Below are 11,221 nucleotides of genomic sequence, written 5' to 3'. Positions count from 1 at the left end.
ATGTTTCCTCCACTTTGCATGCTCTTCTTCCACTTTCTCCAACCCATTCCTACCTTATACACCTGAAATCGCTCACAAACAACATCAAGGCATCGAATGGAAGGAAAATGGAATAAAATAGATTAAATTAGGCACAAAAGAGCATATTTTCATAATCAAGCGTAATTTGGGATGGAAGTTCAAAAGCATGCTATTCAAGGGAATAAGTGCAAGTTTATATGATGAAAATCCATTCAATACTAACCAAAAATTATCATCAAATATGGATTCATCAATTCCCCCACACTTAAACACTAGCATGTCCTCATGCTAAACACACGCAAAGGAGATATATGAAAGGGAAAATGACTTATGATATATACTACTTAAATGCATGTAACTATCCTAAGGCTAATCACTAATATGTACTATGATGAGAGTTGGTAGAAACAAACCATGAAATTCCAATCCATCACAAGAAAACTTTAGGGCCAATGCAAATAGTTCACGCACTAAAATCAATGTCCAAAGAATTGAATTAAAGTTATCAAAACTATCCAATTAAACAACTTGCAAGAATGTGCAATATGAGGTGTAAGAACATAGAATTGAGCGATCGAACCCCTCACCGGAGGTGTATCCACTCAATTCGCTCAGTGTTTAGGGTTTAACCACTCAATTCTCCTTTTATCATGCTTTTCAAAGATTTGCAAGTCGTCTAACAATCAACTAGTATTTAATGCATGAATAACAAGTATCATGAGGTCTTTAGAGGGATGTAATGGGGCTAGGGTTTAGGTAGGATGAATTATGGTTAAGTGAACTTAAAGAATTAGTTCCTTGATTAGCTTGAGTGTCCACCTAATCCTACATCACCTATGTACACATAACAATACAACCTTTCTACCCATTTTCTTTTTTCTGTCTCACTTCACTCATGTATTTTCTTTTCAAACATGGTATATGCATCCTTTATTTATTCTTTTATTTCATACTTTGTTATGCACAAGTTTTTTTTTTTTTTTTTTACGAACTATGAATGCATATGTTTTAATTAGTGAAATGCATAAGCATTACCTAATTGCCCAAAAATTTTTCACAAAGAGTTCATGCCTCTATCACCAATGCTTCCCAAAATTCTCCCCACACTTAGAATTTACACACTAATCCACCCAAGCTAATCAAAGAATAATTTAGGGACATCAATGGTTTTTCACTTAAGGGGAGTAATGTGCCATCATCAGAACAAAAGGGGATTCATAGGCTCAAAGGGGTTCACAAAGGTGAATGCAAGGATTGGCCATATAGGTTAGTGAGCTTATCATCAAAGATGGCCTCAATCATGCTAAATGCATCCAAACACAAATACAGGACATAAAGAATCATGCAAATCAATTATCACAATAAAAAAAGAGTATAATCACACACAGGAACAACATTATGGCTGAAAAGTGCAACCATCTATTAAAGCTCAAATCTCACAAGGTATGTTATTCTAGCTCTTTTCCATGTTCTACGAACAAAATACTCCAAGCAAGTTGGTAAACACAATTTTTTCTTCAATTCAATCAATGGTATGCCCCTAGAAAAGGTTTCATGGAAATTCCTTGGTGTTTCACCAACTTATTCATTCTATCATGCAACATGCAAATATTAACTACTAAGTATCCATAAACGATAAAGAAATATTTACAGCAAACCAAACAAGATTCAATAGAAATAAAGCTACTCAAAATGAAAAAAACGTACTACAAGAAACATTGCAAAGTGTCTTTAAGAGAGAAATTTTTACCCCTCTTGCAGTCATCGATCCTCCCCCACACTTAATTTGTTCACGGTCCTCCGTGCATGCTCACGATCCGGGAGGATGAAGAGGGGCCACCGTCAGCTGGTGGACTCAGGAGTGGGATGGTCAACTGCATCATGCTCCTCCCCAGCTAGCTTGGATGAAGCTTTAGGAATCAGGCCGGGGACTCTTCCTTCTAGCTTTGCCGCTATCCACTCAAAACATTTGTGCTCCAAATGCTCCATGTGGTAGATATCGTGCAAGATGTCTCGGAATAGATCCGGAAGAGGTCGGAGAAAGGGTAAAGCAGTTGATGAAGTTAGTAGAGTTGATGGTGGTATTGTAGTTGACCTTGGGATTGTTGATGGTAGTAGACTTGAGCGTTTTGGTTGGGTTGAGTTTGATGAGCTTGGTTCCACCTTTGATTTAAATTATCCCTCCACCCTTGGTTTTGATTGCCTCCATGTTGGTAGGATCCTTGGTTGTAATTTGGTCTTTGCAGATAAGGATTGGCTACCGCCAATGTAGTGTCCTCTTGGAGTTGAGGGCACTCATCGGTGTAATGAGTATTACAAGCACAAACACCACATATTCTTGATGGTCCTTCAATCCTTGGAGGTTGAGGTGGAGCATTTATCAAAGTTTGAGGAATTTGTTGCCCTTGGGTGATTTATCGCAACAAGATTGTCATCTCACCGAGCATCTTGGTCAAAATAGCATCTCTGGAGGGAGAAACTTCACTCAAAGCTTTCGGTTGTGGACTCCATGCCCTTGAGTGCTGAGTGGAGTCCGCCAAGTCTGATATAACTTTCCATGCTTCTACAGCGGTCTTGTTTTTGGTCAATGATCCTCCACTCGCGACATCTAGGAGAAGCTTGTCTTGGTGGTGCATTCCTTGACAGAAATAACTGATAAGAACCAACTCATCGATCCGGTGGTGAGGAAAAGTCTCCAGCAACTTCTTAAATCTCTCCCAGTATTCATACAAAGTCTCCCCATCTCGTTGCACAATGCAAGAGATCTCTCTTCGCAACTTGTCTGTTTTCTGAGGAGGGTAGAACTTTTCCAAAAATTCTTTATGCAACAAGTCCCAATTGGATCTAACTTCACCCGGTTGAGTATAAAATCACTCCTTCACTTTTCCCTCCAAAGAGAAAGGGAAAGCGAAGACCAACACTACGGCTTCATCCGCCCCATGTATTCTCGCAGTTGCACATGCAACTTGGAAATCCTTTAAATGCTTCAGAGGATCCTCCTCAGGCAATCCATTGTATTTGTGGAGTAAGTTTATCATGCCGGACTTGAGCTTAAAATTTGGATCTAAAGCCGAATACAAATTTGAAGCGGTTGCAAGTCAAGGTCAGGAGCTCCGGCCTCCTTCAAGGTGATTCTTCGAGGTGGGTCCGCCATGACGGTGTCACCTGAGTCACTCAAAGAGAATTCAGTACTACACACAGATGAATATAGAGTCTCCTCATTGATTGGAGAATGATGGTCACAGATGGATGGTGATAGTGAATTGGAGTGCTCCTCAAAGGAGCCCGATTCACTATCCACAAAAGCTAGCCGGCGTCGAGCTTGCCTTATGTTAAAGTTCTTTTGATTTCAGGATCAAAAGTGGCCAAGCTCGGGTCTGGAAGCGACCGTGTCATTCAACTGAGGAGGCAATAAAACCATGCAATTATGAAAGGCAAAATAAAAATAGTAAGTAAACAAGAACTAACTTGACAATCAACGACTACTAAGACTAACTAAAGAGAAAAGTAGTATCTACAATTAATGCCAAGTAGCAAATCAAAAATCAAGTATTTACACTATTCACATATTTACAACAACCAAAATTGTAGCACTCATTGCACTTAAAGTGAACTCCCCGGCAACGGCACCAAAATTTGATGGGAGAGGACCCAAATGCACGGGTTAGGAACTTGGTTATCAAAAAGGGATTGGCATTGTAAGTATAGTCCTAACCCAACAAATTAGACGTCAATCAAATTAGAAACTCACAAGATGTGTCACAATTCAAAACTAATTCAAAACCGAGAGTATTTGACTCCCGAGTCGTCTCCCAAGGAGTACTTTAGAACAATGAGTGTGCAAATCCAGTTGTAGTGATCAAGGAGTTGTCAATGAAGAAATGAACATATAAAGCAATAAAAGAACATGCAAAATTGTAATGATTGAACTAATGAAGAAATTAAAGAACCGACTATGTAATATAAACAAGTAAAGTATAAAAGAGATTAACATAGAAGTGTATGAAAGATTGAAAGCATAAAAAAGAGTCTTGGCTTGGAGTGAGCTAAGGGTCCTTTTCTTGTTGGAACCACAACTATGACAATTATGATGGATTAGTCTCACTTGATCAACCCTCACATCGGAAAGTAAGTTAAATGAGCATAAGTGTTCCCAACCCACAAATCCTAAATTGCTTGCTAATTGCCTTAGCAACAAATTAGCGTTAGTGGGAACAAGAACAATTAACAATCCAAGAATTGAAACTAAATGTTGGACATTCCAACTCTAGAAACCCAATTGCTCACTTTACCCAAGCCATGAACCAAAAAATTTAGCCTAAAATCATGTTTGACATTTTGTCAAACACTTGGTGGGCAAAAACCTTAAACATGGAGAAAATGAGAAAAGGCTTGAAACTAAAAGCAACAATTGATCTCAATCAACAAGAATAACACAAGAAAGTATGAAACAAACATCAAACATCAAATTCATCAACAAGAAATTGAAATTGCAAGAAAGAAGCAAAATTGAACTATAACTTGAATTAGAAGAAAGAGTAATGACAATGTAACTATAAAGAGTAATAACAAGAGAATACTTACAATGAAAGCTAGAAAAATCCAAGATCAAAAATAGAAATGGCACTTGAATGTGAAACCCTAATATAAACCCTAATAGAGATGATGAAAAACTTAGAGAAAAACTAAACTAAAAGCTTCCTACTACTATTCCTAAACTATACTAATGATATGCTATGTTATGTCCCTCGTTTCCCTTCCAATATGAGCTAGAAGACTTCAGAAATGGGCCTCCAAAGCCCCTAAATCGCGAGTCACGTGCTCTTTTAATGAAGCCATGTGCGGACGCACAGATGCGTGCGTCCGCACACCTTGCGAAATCTCGTGCTGTGCGTACGCGCAAGTAGTCGTGCGCACGCACACTAGGCGATGCTTGAATGGACGTGCGACGTGCTCGAAGTAATCCACGCGCTCTAATTGGGCAGTTGTGCGTACGCACAAGCAGCCGTGCGCACACACATCTCTCTAAACTCATCTCCTTTGATTCTTCATGTTTCCTCCACTTTGCATGCTCTTCTTCCACTTTCTCCAACCCATTCCTACCTTATACTCCTGAAATCACTCACAAACAATATCAAGGCATCGAATGAAAGGAAAATGGAATAAAATAGATTAAATTAGGCACAAAAGAGCATATTTTCATAATCAAGCATAATTCGGGAGGGAAGTTCAAAAGCATGCTATTCAAGGGAATAAGTGCAAGTTTATATGATGAAAACCCATTCAATTCTAACCAAAAATCATCATCAAATATGGATTCATTAGTGTTCAACACCAGTGCAGAGAGCAGAGAATCTGAATTTCGTAGCCTCTCAGGACCAGTGGGTCCCATAGCATCTTTACCTACCCCACTTCTTCTTTCTTTCTTTCACACTTTCCTATACACTCTTCCCTATAAGCCCTAAGCCCAATCACATCTATATCACTTCCCCAAAACCATCATAACTCCCACCATCCCCCACCCACTTTAAAATCAAATTTCCCTCCCAATTACCCACCCATGGCCAACCCACCCTACCCCCTCCTATAAATACACCTTCTTCTAACCCTTCATACACACACACTTCATACACTCATAAGTCCTATTCGGCCCAGCCTTCTCTCTCCCTCTATCTCCTTCTATTTTATTCTTCTTCTACTCTATTCTTCTCTTTTCTTTATTTTTGTTCGAGGACGAGCAAAGCTTTTAAGTTTGGTGTGGGAAAAGCGTTTCTTTTTGCTTTCCATTACCACTTATGGCCCAAGGTTAGAGAATCCTTTAAATAGAGGAAAGGAAAGGCAGTAGTCGCCACCTCTGAATCTTGTGAGATGGAGAGATTCATCACCAAAGCCCACTAAGACCACTTCTATGAAGTAGTGACAGAGAAAAAGGTGATCCTTGAGGTCCCTTTCAAGCTCAAGAAGAATGAGTATCCAGAAATCCGAAGAGAGATCCGGAAAAAAGGTTGGGAAGTCCTAACCAATCCCATCCAAGAGGTTGGGATCTTAGTGGTGCAAGAGTTCTATATTAATGCATGGGTCACAAAAAACCATGACATTAGTATGAACCTAAATCCCAAGATTTGGAGTACCATGTCCGAGGGAGAATCTTAGATTTCAGCCCGGAAAGTGTGAGGTTGGCGTTCAACTTGTCCTTGATGCAAGGAGACCCACATCATTACACTAGTAGAGTCAACTTTAATCAAAGACTGGATCAAGTGCTCTCAGACATCTGTGTGGAAGGAGCATAGTGGAAAAGGGATTCCCAAGGCAAGCCCATTCAACTAAGAAGGCTTGACCTCAAGCCCATAGCTAGAGGATGGTTGGAATTCATCCAACGCTCTATCATCCCCACTAGCAACCGGTCAGAAGTGACCCTTAAAAGAGCCATCATGATCCATTGCATCATGATTGGAAGTGAGGTGGAGGTACATGAGGTGATCCCTCAAGAATTGTACAAGATAGCTGAGAAGCCTTCCACCAAAGCAAGGTTGGCATTCCCACACCTCATCTGTCATCTATGCAATTCAGCTGGAATTGTCATAGAAGGAGACATCTTCATTGAGGAGGACAAGCCCATCACTAAGAAGATGATGGAGCAAACTAGAGAGCATGCACAAGAGCCTGTGCAGCCACCTCAGCATGAGATTCCTGAGATGCCTCAAGGGATGTATTTTCTTCCTCAAAGCTATTGGGATCAATGGCATACTTCTGTGGGAGAACTAAGCTCTAACATGAATCAGTTGAGGATAGAGCATCAAGAACATTCCACCATTCTCAATAAAATTAGAGAAGACCAAAGGGCTATGAGGGAAGAACAACAAAGACAAAGGAGTGACATTGAAGAGATCAAGCATTACATTGGATCCTCAAGAAGGAACACTAGCCGCCACCATTAAGGTGGATTCGTTCTCTTAATCCTCTCTCCTTATGCATTTTTTCTATTTTCTGTTATGATTGTGTTGTCTGTTCTCTTGTTCTTATTGCATGATCATTTCTATCTATGTCTTAAAGTAATAAAATATTCCATATATCTCTCACCATTACTTAAAAGAAAAATTTAATTAAAAAGAATTGAGAGATACAAGTTATGTAATAAGAATAGGTCAATTATTTTGATGTGGTGGCATTGCTTTAGTTTTCTGAATGTATGAATAAACAGTGCATATTTGAAGTTGAAATTAAGAATGTTGGCTCTTGAAAGAATGATGAAAAAGGAAAATTATTATTGGTAATCTGAAAAATCCAAAATTGATTCTTGAAGCAAGAAAAAGCAGCAAAAAGAAAAAGAAAAAGCATGTTGCAAAAGAAAAAAAATAATATATATGCATGCAAAAAAAAATGAATAGAAAAAAAAAGTGAAATAAAAAGCAGAAAAAGCCAATAGCTCTTTAAACCAAAAGGCAAGGGTGAAAGGATCCAAGGCTTTGAGCATCAATGGTTAGGAGGGCCTACAAGGAATAAAATCCTGGCCTAAGCAGCTCAACCAAGCTGTCCTTAACCATGTGCTTGTGGTGTGAAAGTGTCAAATGAAAAGCTTGAAACTGAGCAGTTAAAGTCTTGATCCAAAGCAAAAAGAGTGTGCTTAAGAACTCTGGACACCTCTATCTGGGAATTCTAGCAAATCTGAATCACAATTCTAAAGGGTTCATCCAGTTAAAGTGTCTATGGCATTTATGTATCCGGTGGTAATACTGGAAAACAAAGTGCTTAGAGTCACAGCCAAGACTCTGAAAGTTGTGTTCAAGAATAAAAAAGAACTGAATTAGGAGAGTCAATAGTATCATCTGGATTCTAAGTTCCTAAAGAGACCAACATTTCTGAGTTTCAATGGATAGTGAGATGCCAAAACTATTCAGAAGCAAAAAGCCACTAAGTCCTGCTCATCTAATTGAAACTGAGCTTCATTGGAAATTCTGAGATTTATTGTATCTTACTCTTCTTTTTTATCCTACTGTGTTTTTAGTTGCTTGGGGGCAAGAACCAGTTTAAGTTTGGTGTTGTGATAAGCAGATATTTTATACACTTTTTGGCATTATTTTCATATAGTTTTTAGCATGTTTTGTTTAATTTTTATTAAGTTTTCATAGGTTTTAGTATAAAATTCACATTTTTGGATTCTACTTTGAGTTTGTGTGTTTTTATGCAATTTCAGGTATTATTGGCTGAATTTGAGGAGTTGGAGCAAAAGTCTGATTCAGAGACAGAGAAAGCACTGTAGATGCTGTCCGGATCTGACCTCCTTGCACTCGAAAGAGCTTTTCTAGAGTTACAGACATCCAAATGGAGTGTTCTTAACAGGGACGAATCTATATATTGGGGGCAAATGCCCCCACTACAATTTGAAATTTTTTTTAGTAGTATATGATAATAATATTTATTTGTCCCTATCAAATTATTGAATTTGACCCCACAATTATTTTTTACTCAACTTTTGGTACTTAATAGTCAGTTTAAGAATTTTATATTAGATGTTTATTAGAATGATCAATTCTCAATTTAAATAAGATTAGTGTTCTTTCTTAAAAATAAAGTCAAAAGATATTATTCATCTTTCTTAAAATTAGTTTTAGTTTTTCCTGTAGCAACTATATTAATTGAAAGAATTTTTTCAACTATGAATATCAATGAGAGTTGGCTTTTGATTGTATGAGAAGTGAATTTTTAAATAATTTTTTAGTGATATATATATATATATATATATATATATATATATATATATATATATATATATTTCGATTGTATTGTTAAAAAAAGATTACTCAATTTTTTAAAAAATATGAAACCTAAAAAATAGAATTATAAATTATATATTATTATTTAAATTATTATTTTAGTGTTTTAATTTGTAAATTATATATTTTGAACACTAATCATATTTTACAATAACAAAATATAATTATAACAATAATTATGCTATATGTACGTAAAAAGTAACTACCCATATAGAATACATATTGAAATACAAAATACATATTAAAAGTTAATCAAACAATAAATATATTTATACACAAATACATAATGATTAATGAACAATTTTATAGCTGATTTTTTATGCAATATAATATTTTTATTATAAAAATTATTAGAGTTTATTTATCTTGTGTCCTAAAGGTACATATTAAGATTACAAATTAAGAATATTTTTGTTAAAAATACAAAAAACTTAATTTTTTAATGTATTTATTTTACAGTTATTAAATGAAAAACTTTAAACCTTCCATTAATACTAATGCTTGATTTGGTAAAGCTTTTATTTTTTAAAAGTTGTAACATTTATGTTTGGTGAATCAAATTAAAAATAGCTTTTAACAAACACAAGCAACAACAATTGCTTTTGGTAAAATAGCTTTTAAAATTTAAAAATACTATAATAGACATAAATATAAGCATTAAATTTGAAAATTAGATAACATATGAGGTTATATTAGACTTTTAAGTTTTGAAAAGCACAAGTCAACTTTGAAAAGCTCTATCTTAGGTGCTTTCAAAAGTACCCGGATCTTTTAAAAACTGCAAGTACAAACACATGGTCTTTTTGATTTACCAAACACAAAATGAGGAGCTTAAGCTTTTAAAAAGCAGAAGCACCTTTTCGAAAAGTTTTAACAAACCAAGCCTAAGCTTGTCATGTGTCTTTAGGACACATATTAGCTAAATCCAAATTATTATTATGTTATATATATTTTTCCCCCACTATCAAAATTTTTTGGATCTGTTACTGGTTCTTAATGGCTATGAAAAGCTGACTTCTAGAGGTTTTCAGCAATGTATAATAGTTCATACTTTGCTTCTGAATAGAAGGCCCAAAACTGGCGTCCAACGCCAGCCTCCTGCCGTAGTCCAGGTGTCCAGCACCCAAAGGAGGAGACCAGCGTCCAAATGTCCAAAGAAGACCCCTAGCCAGCGTTCAATGCCCTAAAGGCCTCCTAGCACGTGGATCTCATCAAAGCTCAGCCCAAATACTTACCAAGTGGGCCCTAAAAGTGGATTTTAGCACAAAAAAGATTGTTTTACCCTTTGTTATGTAATCCTTAGACATTAATTTAGTATTTAAGGGATATTTTACATAATTATAGAGGACTTTTAAGCCATATTTCATTTTTTCACATTGTATTTTCTATCAGTATGAGTTTCTAAACCTCCTAGGTTGAAGGAAGGAGCCCTGCTGAGTTTTGTGGACTAATAAAAGTACTATTGTTCTTTCTCAATTCGTGTTTCATTCTCTATTCTAAGATGTATCTTCGTTCTTCATCAATATGAATGCGTTGAACTAGCATAAGGTTATCACATTCTACATGGGTTCAGAGTGAGTCTTTCATCAGACAATGATGAACCACCAGCTTGATTATACATCTCTTAGACGGCTAATCCACGACTTCATTGGGGACTTCTCGAGACACCAGTTCAGCCGAAGTGGGGAGATTAGGGTCTCTGTGGTAGAGGCTAGAACCCAAAGGTGCAGCATTCTCTGATCCAGAAGATCCGACCTTGTTTGTGGCATTTTAAGTAGGATCACAAAAGAGAATGGACTGCAGGAGCTTCACCTTCAATCAGAATGGATCTGTACTAACCCTGGGGTTTAGATCTGGAGGAGTATTGGCGGCTGCTCAAACTAGCGTTAATTACATACAGCCTGCCATAGAAGAAATCATTCACAATTGAAGAAGACAGTAAGACCAGAGTTAATCCAGAAGGACAAAACATCTCCAAGCCTTAACCATCTTCTTATCACTGATTATAATAAAACCTAGTAATTCCATTTTTCATTCCTTTAATGCAATTTCACAAACATACCAACATCTCCTATTCACCTGACTAAGATCTGCAAGATAACCATAACTTGCTTCAAACCACAATCCTCGTGGAATCGACCCTGACTCACTTAGGTATTACTTGGACGACCCAGTACACTTGCTGGTTCAGCTGTACAAAGCGTGGGGATTCGTGCACCAGTAACTAAATCTGAATTTTGAGGGCAAAATTCTTAATTAGGTGGGTAGGATGTAAACCCTGCAAAATTAGCAAATAATTACTCAATAAATTAATTTATAAGAAAAGAAATTAATAATGTGAATTTTATAGTCTAATTAGATAGAGCAAATTAAAACAAGAATTTTGACACTAATTTCAAAGAATTTGGTCCACGATTGGACCGAAC

General features: G+C 36.6%; 1 non-coding gene across 1 annotated transcript; it reads left to right on the top strand.

Moving 5' to 3' along the window:
- Nucleotides 1-2,694: 2,694 nt before the first annotated feature.
- On the top strand, nucleotides 2,695-2,801 carry LOC148550614 (small nucleolar RNA R71). The gene has a single exon (XR_015893646.1). It is a non-coding gene; the product is annotated as a small nucleolar RNA R71 (small nucleolar RNA).
- Nucleotides 2,802-11,221: the final 8,420 nt, after the last annotated feature.

The sequence above is a fragment of the Arachis ipaensis genome, chromosome B7 (genome assembly GCF_059453495.1).
Source record: "Arachis ipaensis isolate K30076 ecotype BB chromosome B7, ASM5945349v1, whole genome shotgun sequence".
In the NCBI taxonomy this organism is placed as follows: Eukaryota; Viridiplantae; Streptophyta; class Magnoliopsida; order Fabales; family Fabaceae; genus Arachis; species Arachis ipaensis.
This window is presented reverse-complemented; position numbering and strand designations above follow the sequence as displayed.